Source organism: Salmo salar, chromosome ssa18, assembly GCF_905237065.1.
Source record: "Salmo salar chromosome ssa18, Ssal_v3.1, whole genome shotgun sequence".
NCBI lineage: Eukaryota > Metazoa > Chordata > Actinopteri > Salmoniformes > Salmonidae > Salmo > Salmo salar.
Window position 1 is genome coordinate 16422726 of NC_059459.1, and position 14304 is coordinate 16437029.

At 43.3% G+C, this 14304-nt stretch overlaps 1 protein-coding gene across 15 annotated transcripts in view; it reads left to right on the top strand.

Annotated features, from left to right (window-relative positions):
* Positions 1 to 14304, top strand: part of ndst2a (N-deacetylase/N-sulfotransferase (heparan glucosaminyl) 2a) — a 163242-nt gene that overhangs the window by 70719 nt on the left and 78219 nt on the right. For 4 of the 15 annotated variants that reach the window (XM_014154557.2, XM_045700787.1, XM_045700784.1 and 1 more), the window contains exon 3: positions 9379 to 9433. The exons of the other annotated variants lie outside the window; for them this stretch is intronic. The gene's annotated coding sequence lies outside the window, so the exon portion shown is untranslated. The remainder of the gene's footprint in view (positions 1 to 9378; positions 9434 to 14304) is intronic. 15 annotated transcript variants of the gene reach the window in all.

The window sequence follows — 14304 nt, forward strand, 5'->3', positions numbered from 1 at the left end:
CCACCACAGAACGTCAATGGTTATCGTGCTGTCCGTGTTGCTGAAGCTGCAACATAATTACAGCCATTTCTGACTGAAAAGTTCAGTCACCGAAATCCCTCATTTGTTTAGGAAAAACATTCCTTCAACCCTTGCTCTTTACGTGACACGTATGCATCGCATGCACGTGACCAGTAGGGCCTGACCTATAGCATAATCACATCCAATAAATTGGTTATAACAAACTCAACACTGGAACAGCAAAATGGATGCAGAGGGCGTGACAAACTCAACAGGGGAATGTTAACTGGTTGCTCATGAGGTAAAGGGGAAGTCAGATGTGTGGAATAAATTTGACTAGTTATGGGGGGGAATAAGGAACAAGCGCAGTGTGAATATGTGTGCCAAACAGGTGCTGTATAGATTACAATATTTTTCTGACCATTTTGGAGCAATGTAAACAACACAGAATACATTATAAGCGTACCAGGGAGGTCTGATGTGACGTTTATTTTGCTAAGCCTTTATTACAGCAAAGACTAAAAACCAGTCACATTCATTAGTGAATACAGTTTCCAAATTGGAACGGTTTATTTTTTTAAGCTAATTATTCAAGGCTCACTTTTATTTTAAATGCTGTGTGATGACATGAATGAATGAATGAAGGATTGATTGATACAGTAGCTTATATACAGTACTTAATTTGTAAATCGGGAGGTGCCGGAGCAAAAATGTGAGCGTGAGAGGGTGGTGACCGAGGGAGGTGTGTTAGGTTAGCTAATGAAGAGGCAACGTTTGTTAGAATTTGTACATTGCAAAGACTGACAATTATTTTTCATGCCATGAGAGGTACCAATAGGTCTCGGAATTAAACAGTTCAAAAAGGAGAGGTGCACTGTCCTATATACTGTATTGAAATATAGGCCTAAGTAAGTTAAGGTATTAAGATGGATATGCTCTTAGGCCTACAGCTCAATGGTGGTTATACAAAGCTGCTATACTAAGCCTACAAATGATAATGACATTACTTATTATAATGATGATCATAATAACAATAATTATAAATATAGTTTTTGGGACAATTTGGAACAGTGTAAACACTAAATAAATTATAAATAATACCAGTGAGGCTGTTCTAACAGAAAGAAAAAAGTATAAAGCCTTTATTTCAGCAAAGCAAAGATGGAAAGAAAATGGTTTACTTGACACACGTGTGAGTGCATACTCTTGGCATTCGCTCAACCATCTTCATGAGGTAGTCACCTGGAGTGCATTTCAATTAACAGATGTGCCTTGTTAAAAGTTAATTTGTGGAATATCTTTCCTTAATCCGTTTGAACCAATCAGTTGTGTTGTGACAAGGTAGGGTTGGTATACAGAAGATGGGGCTATTTGGTAAAAGACCAAGTCCATTTTATGGCAAGAACAGCTCAAATAAGCAAAGAGAAATGACAATCCATCATTACTTTAAGACATGAATTTCAGTCAATCCGGAAAATTTCAAGAACTTTGAAAGTTTCTTCAAGTGCAGTCGCAAAAACCATCAAGCTCTATGATGTAACTGGCTCTCATGAGGATCGCCACAGGAAAGGAAGACCCAGAGTTATCTCTGCTACAGAGGATAACTTCATTAGTTACTAGCCTCAGAATTTGCAGCCCAAATAAATGCTTCACAGAGTTCAGGTAACAGACACATCTCAACATCAACTGTTCAGAAGAGACTACAGGAATCAGGCCTTCATGGTCGAATTGCTACAAAGAAACCACTACTAAAGGACACCAATAAGAAAAGACTTGCTTGGGCCAAGAAACACGAGCAATGGACATTAGACCATTGGAAATCTGTCCTTTGGTCTGATGAGTCCAAATTTGAGATTTTTGGTTCCTACCGCTATGTCTTTGTAAGAAACAGAATAGGTGAATGGATGATCTCCGCATATGTGGTTCCCACCGTGAAGCATGGAGGAGGAGGTGTGGGGGTGCTTTGCTGGTGATTTATTTAGAATACAAGGCACACTTAAGCAGCATGGTTACTAGAGCATTCTGCAGCAATACGCCATCCCATCTGGTTTGCGCTTAGTGGGACAATCATTTGTTTTTCAACAGGACAATGACCCAAAGCACACATCCAAGCTGTGTAAGGGTATTTGACCAAGAAGGAGAGTGGTGGAGTGCTGCATTAGATGACCTGTTCTCCACAATCACCCGACCTCAACCAAATTGAGATGGTTTGGGATGAGTTGGACCGCAGAGTGAAGGAAAAGCAGCCAATAAGTGCTTAGCATATGTGGGAACTCCTTCAAGACTGTTAGTAAAACATTCCAGGTGAAGCTGGTTGAGAGAATGCCAAGTGTGTGCAAAGCTGTCATCAAGGCAAAGGGTGGCTACTTTGAAGAATCTCAAATATAAAATACTCTCTAGGGGGTGTGGGACGGTAGCGTCCCACCTGGCCAACATCCAGTGAAATTGCAGAGTGCGAAATTCAAATGAAATTCAATTCAAATATTTAACATTCTTGAAAATATGTGTTATACATCAAAATAAAGCTTAACTTCTTGTTAATCCAGCCGCCGTGTCAGATTTCAAAAAAGGCTTTACGGCGAAAGCAAACCATACGATTATCTGAGGACAGCGCTCAGCACACAAAACATTACGTACAGTTACCAGCCAAGTAGATTAGTCACGAAAGTCAGAAATAGCAATAAAATGAATCACTTACCTTTGTTCTTCGTATGGTTGCAATCACAAGACTCCATGTTACACAATAAATGTTAGTTTTGTTCGATAAAGTCCCTCTTTATATCCAAAAACCTCAATTTTGTTGCCGCGTTTTGTTCAGTAATCCAATGGCTCAAATGCAGTCACAAGAGGCAGACACAAGATCCAAATAGTATCCGTAAAGTTCGTAGAAACATGTCAAACGATGTTTATAATCAATCCTCAGGTTGTTTTTAGCCTAACTAATCGATAATATTTCAACCGGACTATAGCGTCGTCAATATTAAAGAAAAACAAGAAAGGCGCGCTCTCGGTCACGCACAGTAACCAGCTCTGAGGACATCCCAGGGTTCACTCACTCAATGTTGTCATTCTCCCTAATTTTTCAGAATAAAAGCCTGAAACAATGTCTAAAGACTGTTCACAACTAGTGGAAGCCATAGGGAACAGTATCTGGGTCCTCTCCCTTTAACTTCTCTAGGGCCAGTGGGACGATTTCGTCCCACCTACGTAACAGCCAGTGGAATCCTGTGGCGCGTTATTGAAATACCTTAGAAATGCTATTACTTCAATTTCTCAAACATATGACTATTTTACACCATTTTAAAGACAAGACTCTCGTTAATCTAACCACACTGTCCGATTTCAAAAAGGCTTTACAACGAAAGCAAAACATTAGATTATGTCAGCAGAGTACCCAGCCAGAAATAATCAGACACCCATTTTTCAAGCTAGCATAGAATGTCACATAAACCCAAATCACAGCTAAATGCAGCACTAACCTTTGATCTTAATCAGATGACAATCTTAGGACATTATGTTATACAATACATGCATGTTTTGTTCAATCAAGTTCATATTTATATCAAAAACCAGCTTTTTACATTAGCATGTGACGTTCAGAACTAGCATACTTCCGGTGAATTTACTAAATTACTCACGATAAACGTTCACAAAAAACATAACAATTATTTTAAGAATTATAGATACAGAACTCCTCTATGCACTCGCTATGTCCGATTTTAAAATAGCTTTTCGGTGAAAGCACATTTTGCAATATTCTAAGTAGATAGCCCGGCATCACAGGGCTAGCTATTTAGACACCCAGCAAGTTTAGCCCTCAAAGTCAGATTTACTATAAGAAAAATGTTATTACCTTTGCTGTTCTTCGTCAGAATGCACTCCCAGGACTTCTACTTAAATAACAAATGTTGGTTTGGTTCAAAATAATCCATAGTTATATCCAAATAGCGGCGTTTTGTTTGTGCGTTCAAGACACTATCCAAAAGGGTAAAGAAGGGTGACGCGCCCGACGCGTTTCGTGACAAAAAAAATCTAAATATTCCATTACCGTACTTCGAAGCATGTCAACCGCTGTTTAAAATCAATTTTTATGCCATTTTTCTCGGAAAAAAAGCGATAATATTCCGACCGGGAAATCGTGTTTTAGTACAAAGAGAGAGAAAATAAAAACATGGTGTCGCCCCGTGCACGCGCCTCAGTCTGATGGTCCTCTGATAGACCACTTACCAAAGGCGCTAACGTTTTTCAGCCAGCGGCTGGAATTACATCATTCAGCTTTTTCCCGGGTTCTGAGAACCTATGGGAGCCGTAGGAAGTGTCACGTTACAGCAAAGATCCTAAGTTTTCAATAAACAGAGCCAAGAAGCCCAAGGAATGGTCAGACACTTCCTGTACAGAATCTTCTCAGGTTTTTGCCTGCCATATGAGTTCTGTTATACTCACAGACACCATTCAAACAGTTTTAGAAACTTTAGGGTGTTTTCTATCCAAAGCCAATAATTATATGCATATTTTAGTTTCTGGGCAGTAGTAATAACCAGATTAAATCGGGTACGTTTTTTATCCGGCCGTGTAAATACTGCCCCCTAGCCCTAACAGGTTAATGCAACTGCTGTGTCAGATTTAAAAAAATCTTTATGGCGAAAGCAAATTTTGCAATAATCTGAGTACAGCGTTCAGACACGAAACCAAACCCGCCATTTTGTGGCGTCAACAAAACTCAGAAATAATATTATAAATATTCACTTACCTTTGATGATCTTCATCAGAATGCACTCCCAGGAATCCCAGGTCCCCAATAAATGTTTGTTTTGTTCGATAAAGTCCATCATTTATGTCCAAATACCTTCTTTTGTTCGCGCGTTCAGTCCACTACTCCAAATGCAGGAAGCGCGCGCAAATGTCACGACGAAAAGTCAAAAAAGTTATATTACAGTTCGTAGAAACATGTCAAACGATATATAGAATCAATCTTTAGGATGTTTTTAACATAAATCTTTAGTAATATTCCAACCGGACAATTTCAATGTCTTCAGAAAAGAAAAGGAACACAGCGAACTCTCACGTGAGTGCCTGCCTCTGAGCTCATGTCATTTTCTCACTCATCAACTTCCAGGCCCTCTTGTTCGCTCCATATTCACAGTAGAAGCATGAAACAATGTTCTAAAGACTGTTGACATCTAGTGGAAGCCTTAGGAAGTGCAAAATGAACCCTAAGTCACTGTATACTGGATAGGGAATCACTTGAAAAACTATAAACCTCAGATTTCCACACTTCCTGGTTGGATTTTTATCAGGTTTTTGCCTGCCATTTGAGTTCTGTTCTCCTCACAGACATCATTCAAACAGTTTTAGAAACTTCAGAGTGTTTTCTGTCCAAATCTACTAATAATATGCATATCCTACCTTCTGAGCCTGAGTAGCAGACAGTTTAATTTGGGCACGCCTTTCATCCGGACGTGAAAATACTGCCCCCTACCCTAGAGAAGTTAAGTTGGGTTCCCCTCTTCTCAGTTTTCTTAGACAATAACGCAAGGGCTGTTTTTTCATTTCCTAATTTTGCTGCTACCTCCGTCGCATTGGTAGCCTAGTGGTTAGAGCATTGGACTTGTAACCGAAAGGTTGCAAGATCAAATCCCCGAGCTGACAAGGTACAAATCTGTCGTTCTGCCCCTGAAAAAGGCAGTTTACCCACTGTTCCTAGGCCTTCATTGAAAATAAGAACTTGTTCTTAACTCACTTGCCTAGTTAAATTAAAGTAAATTAAATTGTTCTAAACACCAGTATGCTGGTTAACTTTGCTATTATGCACATAGCACATGGTCTAAGAGAAGGCGTCAATTCAACAGCACACTGATGTTTCACAACTGCTGACAGCAACCACTATCCAACGTGGGAGAAAGCGCATTTGTTATAAAATAATATTAGTTTTATTAGTGTTGCACCATTGTTATGTAATATAACCATATACAATTTGAATGAATTGACTGTGCCATCCCCACGGCCTCCACAATGGATTCGGCTCAGGCCGAATCAGACAGGTGTCTTGTACACCATGATATCGTTTTTTTTTGCTACTGCTCGACAATAGAAATCTTGGTCGCCCAAACAGCCTATCGACCAGTTGACTAAATGGGGACAGCCCTGGTGTATTTGTCTCTCCTCTCTTCTCTTTCCTTCGCTGATTTTCATAGTTACCAAGGGAAGCCCACTCAAGTGCATCTGCATCCTGTGTATGTGTGTGTGTGGGGGGTTTCAACAAGAGGGGGGGGGTTTCCAACACTAAGTTTGATGGGGTTCACTACTGAGTGGTTGATGGGGGGGGGGGTTCCAACACACTACTGAGTGGTTGATGGAGGGAGAGCTGGGAGAAGGAGGCTCTGTATGTGGTGTTGATTGCAAGCTGTTGAAAAGCTGACGTGGCAGGATGCCCTATTTTTTTTATTTATTTAACTAGGCAAGTCAATTAAAGAACAAAATCTTATTTACAATGACGTCCTACCCCGGCCAAACCCGGACATCGCTGGGCCAATTTTTCGCCGCCCTATGGGACTCTTAATCACGGACGGATGTGAAACAGCCTGGAGATTAACGCATACATTGGCTCTGAGCTCCAGTTTGGGGCGAGAAACACCAAACACTGTGCAGGCAGCCACTCCATCACTACACCAGCCCATTCTGCCCCAACCTGCTGATATAAATGGTATGTTATGAAGGGAGTGCAGAGAGAGTCATCATTCAGTTGTTCTGATCTGGGGAAGTGATTCTTTATGTATTGTAGTTTCTAAATAATAAAACTGTGCTTTTGCTGTTTAAGGAACTATGGAATGGGAAGGGTGTTTTCTTCCTGGCCTTCTCTCTTTTCATCCTCCTGGTTCCCCTTTCTCCTTTTGTCCTGTCTACCCTCTTTCTTCTGTGGTCTTCCTCTTTTTCACTCTCTTTCTCATCAACCTCAGGAAGGTGGGTGTTGTCAAACCCACTGAAATGAGGGAGGGAAGGGGGCATAGTAGTGGGAGTGGTAGTAGGATGCTGGGTGGAGGAGGGAGGGAGGGTGTGTACTGTGATGTAGCCCTAGGCAGTAAGTGTGGCTTGGTGGAGAGTCCCGTCGTTACGGCGCTGCCTGCATGTGGGTTAATTGTCTGCTGGAATGCTGGGGATCTGTTTCCACCAGGAAAAAGCCAGGAGTAATGAACCGACGAGAACAAGAAAAATACGTGGGGAAACGGAAGAGAATAGAAGGCAGCCGAGTGAAGAGGCCCAAAGGGGGATATGGAGAGAGACGGGAAAATTACAACTCCACCAACTCCCTCTCCTTCCCCTTTCTGTAGATGTAGAAAGGCAGTGAGCAGACTCCATTTGTCCCCCTGGGTGTTATATCTGTGGGTTTGTTCGTCTGTGGCGCCGTACACTGGTGCTCACATCAGGTAGCTGTCAGGAAAGACGTCTGAAACTGGCCCCTTCCTAAGACAGACACGCACATGAGGGGAGAGAGGGATGGAGGAAGCACGAGATGGGGAGGGAGACGAGACCAGGATAGAGGAAAGGATTGGAGGGGGAAGGTACTCCGCAAACAGTGAAGGGAGGAGAAGCACATTGCTCCTGACAAGCTGCTGCACGCTCCTCCTGGCTTTTCAGACTACTAGTGCGCTCGCACATCACATTTACCACATCCGCAAACGAACCTCTACATGTTCATCTCACACCCATGATCTCGGTTCGGAGAAACAATCAAAGCCAAACATCTCACATCCATTATCTCAAATAGGGTGACATGTTTACACTGGCCCACAAACAAGCACGCTCGGTCAAACATGCACATACACTCATTAAGCCTCCCCCTTACTTGTTTGCCACTACTGCCTACCGTAATCTATTCACCACTGATCAACTCAGTCATACAGTACAGCAGATGGATCCTTGAGTATTTCGTCAGCATTGAGAGGAAAAGCACCTTTCAGTGTTTTGATGAAATCTCAGATCAGTGTCTCCTCTTCCTGAGTTGTGACTAGAGCAGCACTGATGCATCTGTAGCTTTGTACCTGCCATAGCAGACCCTATCTCTGTCAGGAGTGAGTAGCAGGCATACTACTGACAGACAGGTCCCATACGGTCTCTATACTGCATGTGTGTGTGTGTGTGTGTGTGTGTACCTCCCTGGTGTGTGCGTCTTTCTTTCTCTCCCTCCCTCCGTCCCTCCCTGGTGTGTGTGTCTCTTTTCTCTGGGGTGTGTGTGTCTCTCCCTCCCACACCAGGTAGACACACACCAGGGAGGGGGAAAGACACACACACACACCAGGGAGGGGGAAAGACACACACACACACACACCAGGGAGGGGGAAAGACACACACACACACACACCAGGGAGGGGGAAAGACACACACACACACACACACACACACACACACACACACACACACACACACACACACACACACACACACACACACACACACCAGGGAGGGACACACCCTGTTTCTCTTTCCCCCTCCCTGGTGTGTGTGTGTCTCTCCTCGGTGTGACGGCCTGACCTGCAGTCTCGTGTATTCTGCCTCCCCAGGCTGCTGACACGTTGCTTCAGGTGTGCTGTCAGGGCCTGCTCCCTGAGCTGAGGTGTTTGTGTGTGACAGAATGAAGGAGGAAAAGCAACGCTGATTTGATTCTCCTCTCCCTCCCGTCCGTGCAGTTCATTTATTGCATGGCTAACCTGATTAGTAGAGACAGCTCCAACACTGCACCCATCCCAGATCTGTACTGATCTTATCACAGAGCGAGGCCTAGCAGCCTGGGCCCTACCAGTACCAGCACTGAGGTTTCTCTCTGGGCTGTTTCTCCTAAGGAGCCAGGGCTGGGGTCAAGTTCATTTCAATTGGGCCAATTCAGTAAGTAAATTGTCATTCTGATTTAACAGTTAAAGGATATGTTTTCTTATTACAACCAAATCAAAACATTTTTACATAAATGGCATGTTATAGAAGGGTTCAGACACCTTTTTGTGATTTCACTTGTTTTGTGATAAACTTACCCCAAAACAGCGAGTCACTTTCTCATCCTCGTTGTGTGGTACAGGGGCTCTAAAAAAAACATGAACAACGACTCCAAAAACACCCAAATACGTCCTTTTAGAAATGGAAACGCTCTCAGTATAGTAATGCAGGTCTTTATAGGTTGTACACATGAAATTGTGTGAATCTGAACTTTATCCACTACGTTATTCCTTTTTTTAGCGACTCGAGAAATACCTGTCCATTCTACATGTAACTGCCAAAGGAAACACTTTTAGAATCTATGCCAAGGTGCATTGAAGCTGTTCTGGCGGCTCATGGTGAACCAACACCCTAATAAGATACTTTATGTTGGTGTTTCCTTTATTTTGGCAGGTTACACAGAGAATGGAACAACTGGATAGGAGAAACGTCTCAAGTCGCACACAAGGTAATATACAGGGATGCAAACTAGTCACCTTTTGGCTATTTTCGCGGTTTTTAATACAAAATGGGTGAACTACGTGATTCGTGTAGATCAGATGAAAAACGGTATCGGGAGGGGCTTTGGATCACTACTGGCTGTAAGCGAACGAGTGATGCGCGATTGGAGCTATACTGGCTGTATCCAAGGCTCAGCCAATCGTTCACATAACAACAGAATGCAGCGCAGCAAGCGACTGAAGAGAGAAGAGACAACCAACTTGCTAGTTACAGCATCAACTCGCACTCTGGAAAGACAGCAGAGAGTAGAACGGCAGTTACAGCAGCGAGTCCCCTGAACGATAACAAATAAGTAGGTGAGAAGCTTGACCACGGAAATTGGGGGTGAGGAAGTGTACTTCATGAGCTGTAACGGAAAAACAACTGGCATTTGGAACGTTTGAGGTGAGGGAGAAAGTGTGGTGGAACAAGTATTGTTAGCATTTTTAAGTAACGTTAGTTTGCTTGCTAGCTGGATCGAATTCTCCGTTAGCTAGTCAGAAATGTTGAGCAACATTTAGTCAACTTAACTGATCAAATAATTTAGTTTAGAGTGTGAAAATGAACTGGCTAATAGTCAGACAGCTAACGTTAGCTAGCTAACGTTACAACATCAGAGGAGCTAACATTAGTAACCTAACCAATTCGCTGTAGTATGAACTGGTATACGACTCCTTGCCGTTCCTCAAGTTATAACGTGTTAGTTGCTTACTGTGGACCCTGGTAAAGCTAACGAATGAACTACTATCCAGTAGGTGGTTAATTTTCACAATGAGAGAATTAGGTGAAAATGAGGCGTTGCTTGTTTAACAAGTGGATTCAGGGATCAAGTGTAGCTGGAGCTGGGCCAGGCTTAAGCTGGATGCCACTATAGAGGTGAAAGGAACACCACACGCTTTCCCTCTTTCTCACTTTTTCAATACAGTGGTTAAAAAGGGGTATGCCAGGTGTACTCTCTGCCTGAAAGAGATCAATTATGCCTGCAAAGGGTATTATGCTCTGCTGGCACATTGTAGAACATATGTCCACAGGCAGAAAGTGTACAATGTAATAATGTGCAGTGTAGCCCAAACATATTGCTTTTGTGTTGAACTTGACAGTAACACTTGTGTGTGAGTGAGGTGGGGATTATTAATTATTTACTCAGTGAACGTTATTTTTGCACACATAGCCTTGTGCACTTGATCGATGTCTACTATAGTAGCCAAATATTTTGAGCAAAAATAGAATGCCTGTTTGTTTCATTCTATTTCTACTTTAAGATGTTTTTTTCCCAAGTGCAATATTTTATGTGTGTGTTCAAGTGTTATATTATAAAGACTGTCATGGCTAACTGCAATATTAGTGTATTGTTTTTTTCTCAAGACCTTGATTGTCATTTGCAGTAAAGTCTAGGCAACAAATAACATTGGATTGCTTTCTTTACATTTTTTAGCTGTGAGTTAGGTTCACATTAACCACCTTTAATTTTACACACAGAGACTGATCATGTAGATCACCTTCTTTGTTGTTTAACTAGTTAAAACCTGCATTTCCCCCTAGCAGGGGGGACCCTTCTATAAGTGTCTGGACCCTTCTATAACATGCCATTTCCATGGTATGTATATTTAGTTGTAAAAAGTAACTTTTCGTTGCAAATAAGTGGAATTTCTATTCCTGATTTGACTGAATTGAAATTACATGTACCTCTACCCTGGTTGGTACATGTTCTCAATAGGGCCATAGTGATGGAGATATTGTTGTGGAGTCGGACACGGGTGATATTGAATATGGAATTGTAGCCTGATGTCTGAAGCATCAGGGATGTTGTGAGTCGTTAGTATCTGCACATCCAAGGGCTATCCATTCAAGAGAGATTTTATTTCTCTGCAGGCAGGTCTCTCACTTTTCCCCTCCATTACCTCTATCTCTCCATCCTCCCTGTTTTCTTCTATGCAGTCTCTCCCACCCTGTCTCTCTCTCTCTTTCTTTCCCTCTTCCCCTTTCACGGTAGTGCTCAGGATCATGTGAGGATCTCAAGGTTGTTTAGTGGTAATTGTGGCCATCCATTTTCCTCCACCAAGCTTGAAAGATGAGCCATCGGTCAGAGAGGCAGAGCTCAGAGGGTGGATGAGGTAATTTGTGAGCCGAGAGGAGCAGCATGGTCAGCCATACGCGTGTACTTGCTTGCGTGTGTTTGACTTGTGTGTCTAAGTGCGAGGGTGGGTGGGTGTGCAAGTGGGCATTGGGAGGGATGCTGGTTTGTATTGATGTGGAAGGCTGGATCTGAGTGGACTGTGGAGACAGCAGACAGAACAGAGGGACCGGTGCAGTGAGTAAAGGGTGTGCGGAACACTGGAGGTGTGATGAGAGCGTGCGTCTCTCTCTCTCTCTGTATGTGTGCGTGCCACAGGTAGTGCAGACAGTGTGATGCCAAGGTGTCCCAAGGCCGGTACGGTGCAACAGATGGAGAGATGGAGTGACATGCGGTGATGCCCATTACTCCTGGACCCTGGGCAGCAGAGGTGTCCATCCAACCCCACACTGTGAGGTGGAGACGGCAGGCATCACACCACCATCAATCCTCCACACTAACCAGCTCCACAGTACACAACAGACATCATCCATCTCACTCTACCAGATACAGACAGCCTTGTGTTTCTAACAGGGTCCCAACAGTCTAATTTTCGCTCCATTCCTCTCTCTCTCTCTTTCTCCTTCTCCCCCCCGTGCTTGTTTAACTGCATGTCTCAGGGATGTGATTCTTCCGGATTAATCCTGAATTCCGGATGACCTACCTAAAATCGTGATCCATGCAGATCGGAGGGGGTGGGTGCAGCGTAGCTTGAGCTTGTTATTGTGTTTTCTGGTGTTCTTTAAGTTTTTTTTTTTTTTCTCTCTTTTCCAAGAAGCGAACTCTGTGATTTTTCACAGCCAACTCCTCCTGTTTCACATAGTAAGAAATGTTGTTAGATCTGAGCTGGTGCACGAGTTGGCCGGGCGGCGGGCGCTTGCTTGATTGATTGACATAAAGACAAAAAAAATCATTGGCGTCTGCCGGTCTTATCATCACCTGCTGATGCGTAGGCTAGCTAACCACATTTCAACCAGTGAGGTGAATGTCAACAGATGGCTAACTCAGGTGAGTCAAATATATTGGTTTCTTTCTCTGTTTGTGTACTCTGTGTGAATATTAATGGGTAGAACAGTTCACCCACCATCGATCGCCTGAACTGAGGAAACAAGGAGTGGAATGGTAGCTAAAAAGACTGGTACACAGACTACAGTAACGATGAGCGGGTGAACACTTACTGTTGATGTTCTGTGTATGAAAGTGCATTCAAGACATGTTGGAAAGACGTCACTTCCCAGGTCCTTTCTGGTTGTGGTAACTTTAGAAAGCATTTATTTTGCTTTTCTTTATCAGACTGTCAACCCCTGAGGAATAAAAACGATGGGAGTAATTTAGAGAATTTGAAATCTTTGTTTAAAGACCCATAGGACTCATTTTCCTTCGCTTCAGTCAAGCCCTGTTGGACTCCCCTCTCCCAAAGATTTAGGAAGTAGTGCTGTCCTGTTTCTCTCTTCCTGTCAATTTCTTCTAAATGTCTTGTCATGGTTCATGCTTCACAATTCATGATATTTCATGCTAGATTGCATGACATTTCTGTTTCAGGGGTTTAAAAAGTGCTTCAGCTTCCAGATGGGGGAACCCCCTTACACTGCCCCCCCCCCCCCATCACATCCCTGATGTCTGTGGGAGAGAGTTGGCCTGACTCCCATTACAATATGCATCAGGGTTTTATCTCCTACTAGACTATAGGTATCATGTAAGCAGCACTGTAACATTGAGTCTGAACACGGCTGTGTTTTTGTGCATGCCGTCTCTCGGGCAGTGTGAACGATGCAGCTGTCAGTAGATCCATAGACATCTGAGAGCCACGTCAGCGCCTGTCAGATGAAGAGTAATGGCAGCTTGGGGACTGGGAAAATATGCGCCCAGCGCTATTAATTTTAGTCTAATTAGAGTTAATTTAATGCCAGATTCTGCCTCAATCTCTGCATCAATACCTCAACTGACCCACTTTACTGCATGCGTGTCCTCGCCATCGTTCCAGCTCTGAGGTTAATGGTAGATAACAGTTACGCTTATCTTAGTTTTGCCATCTGCTTGAATGCTGCTACTTACAATGAAGCTATGGAGCATCACATGTTCCATTTATTCAAGGAGCAATCGTGCTGCATTGTTGAAGCCTGCTATTCACTTATTCACTTAATTGTCGCACCTTTACAAGTGATCCGAGCTTTCTCATCCGCTTCAGTGCCATTTCTACCAGGGTATTATAGTAAGTGGTGTGTCATGATTGTTTTTAGTGTGCGGGACGAGTATGCAGCCAAATGCCAGCTACTGTAGATGTGGCTTCGCTCAATCAGTCAGCCCGCCACCTCTGATTCCCCTGAGGAGCAGCATTTACGGCACAGCTTTCTCTCTCTCTCCCCCGCCGTCTCTTTCTCGCGCTCTACATCTCTCCAACTGTCTTGCTCTTTCTGGCTCTACCATATGCTATGTCTTTCTATGCTTTTTCTCTTTCCCTCTCCCTCCCTCTGTGGAGTGGCCTGGCAGGAACTGGCAGCAGCCCTCACTGTAAAGCCCATTGGTTGTCGAGAGAGAGACTGAGAAACAGGGCTCAGAGAACATCTCTCAGGGTTTATTCTGGGAGAGAGGGGCATTGCAGCTCGGCAGGATAGCGCTGAGAACTCTACTTTGACAAGTGCAGCGGTTGTATTCATAATGAACTTCTGAGTCACACCAAGAGCTTAAGAGAGACACTTTAAACTGCCAGGGAACAGATTTTATAA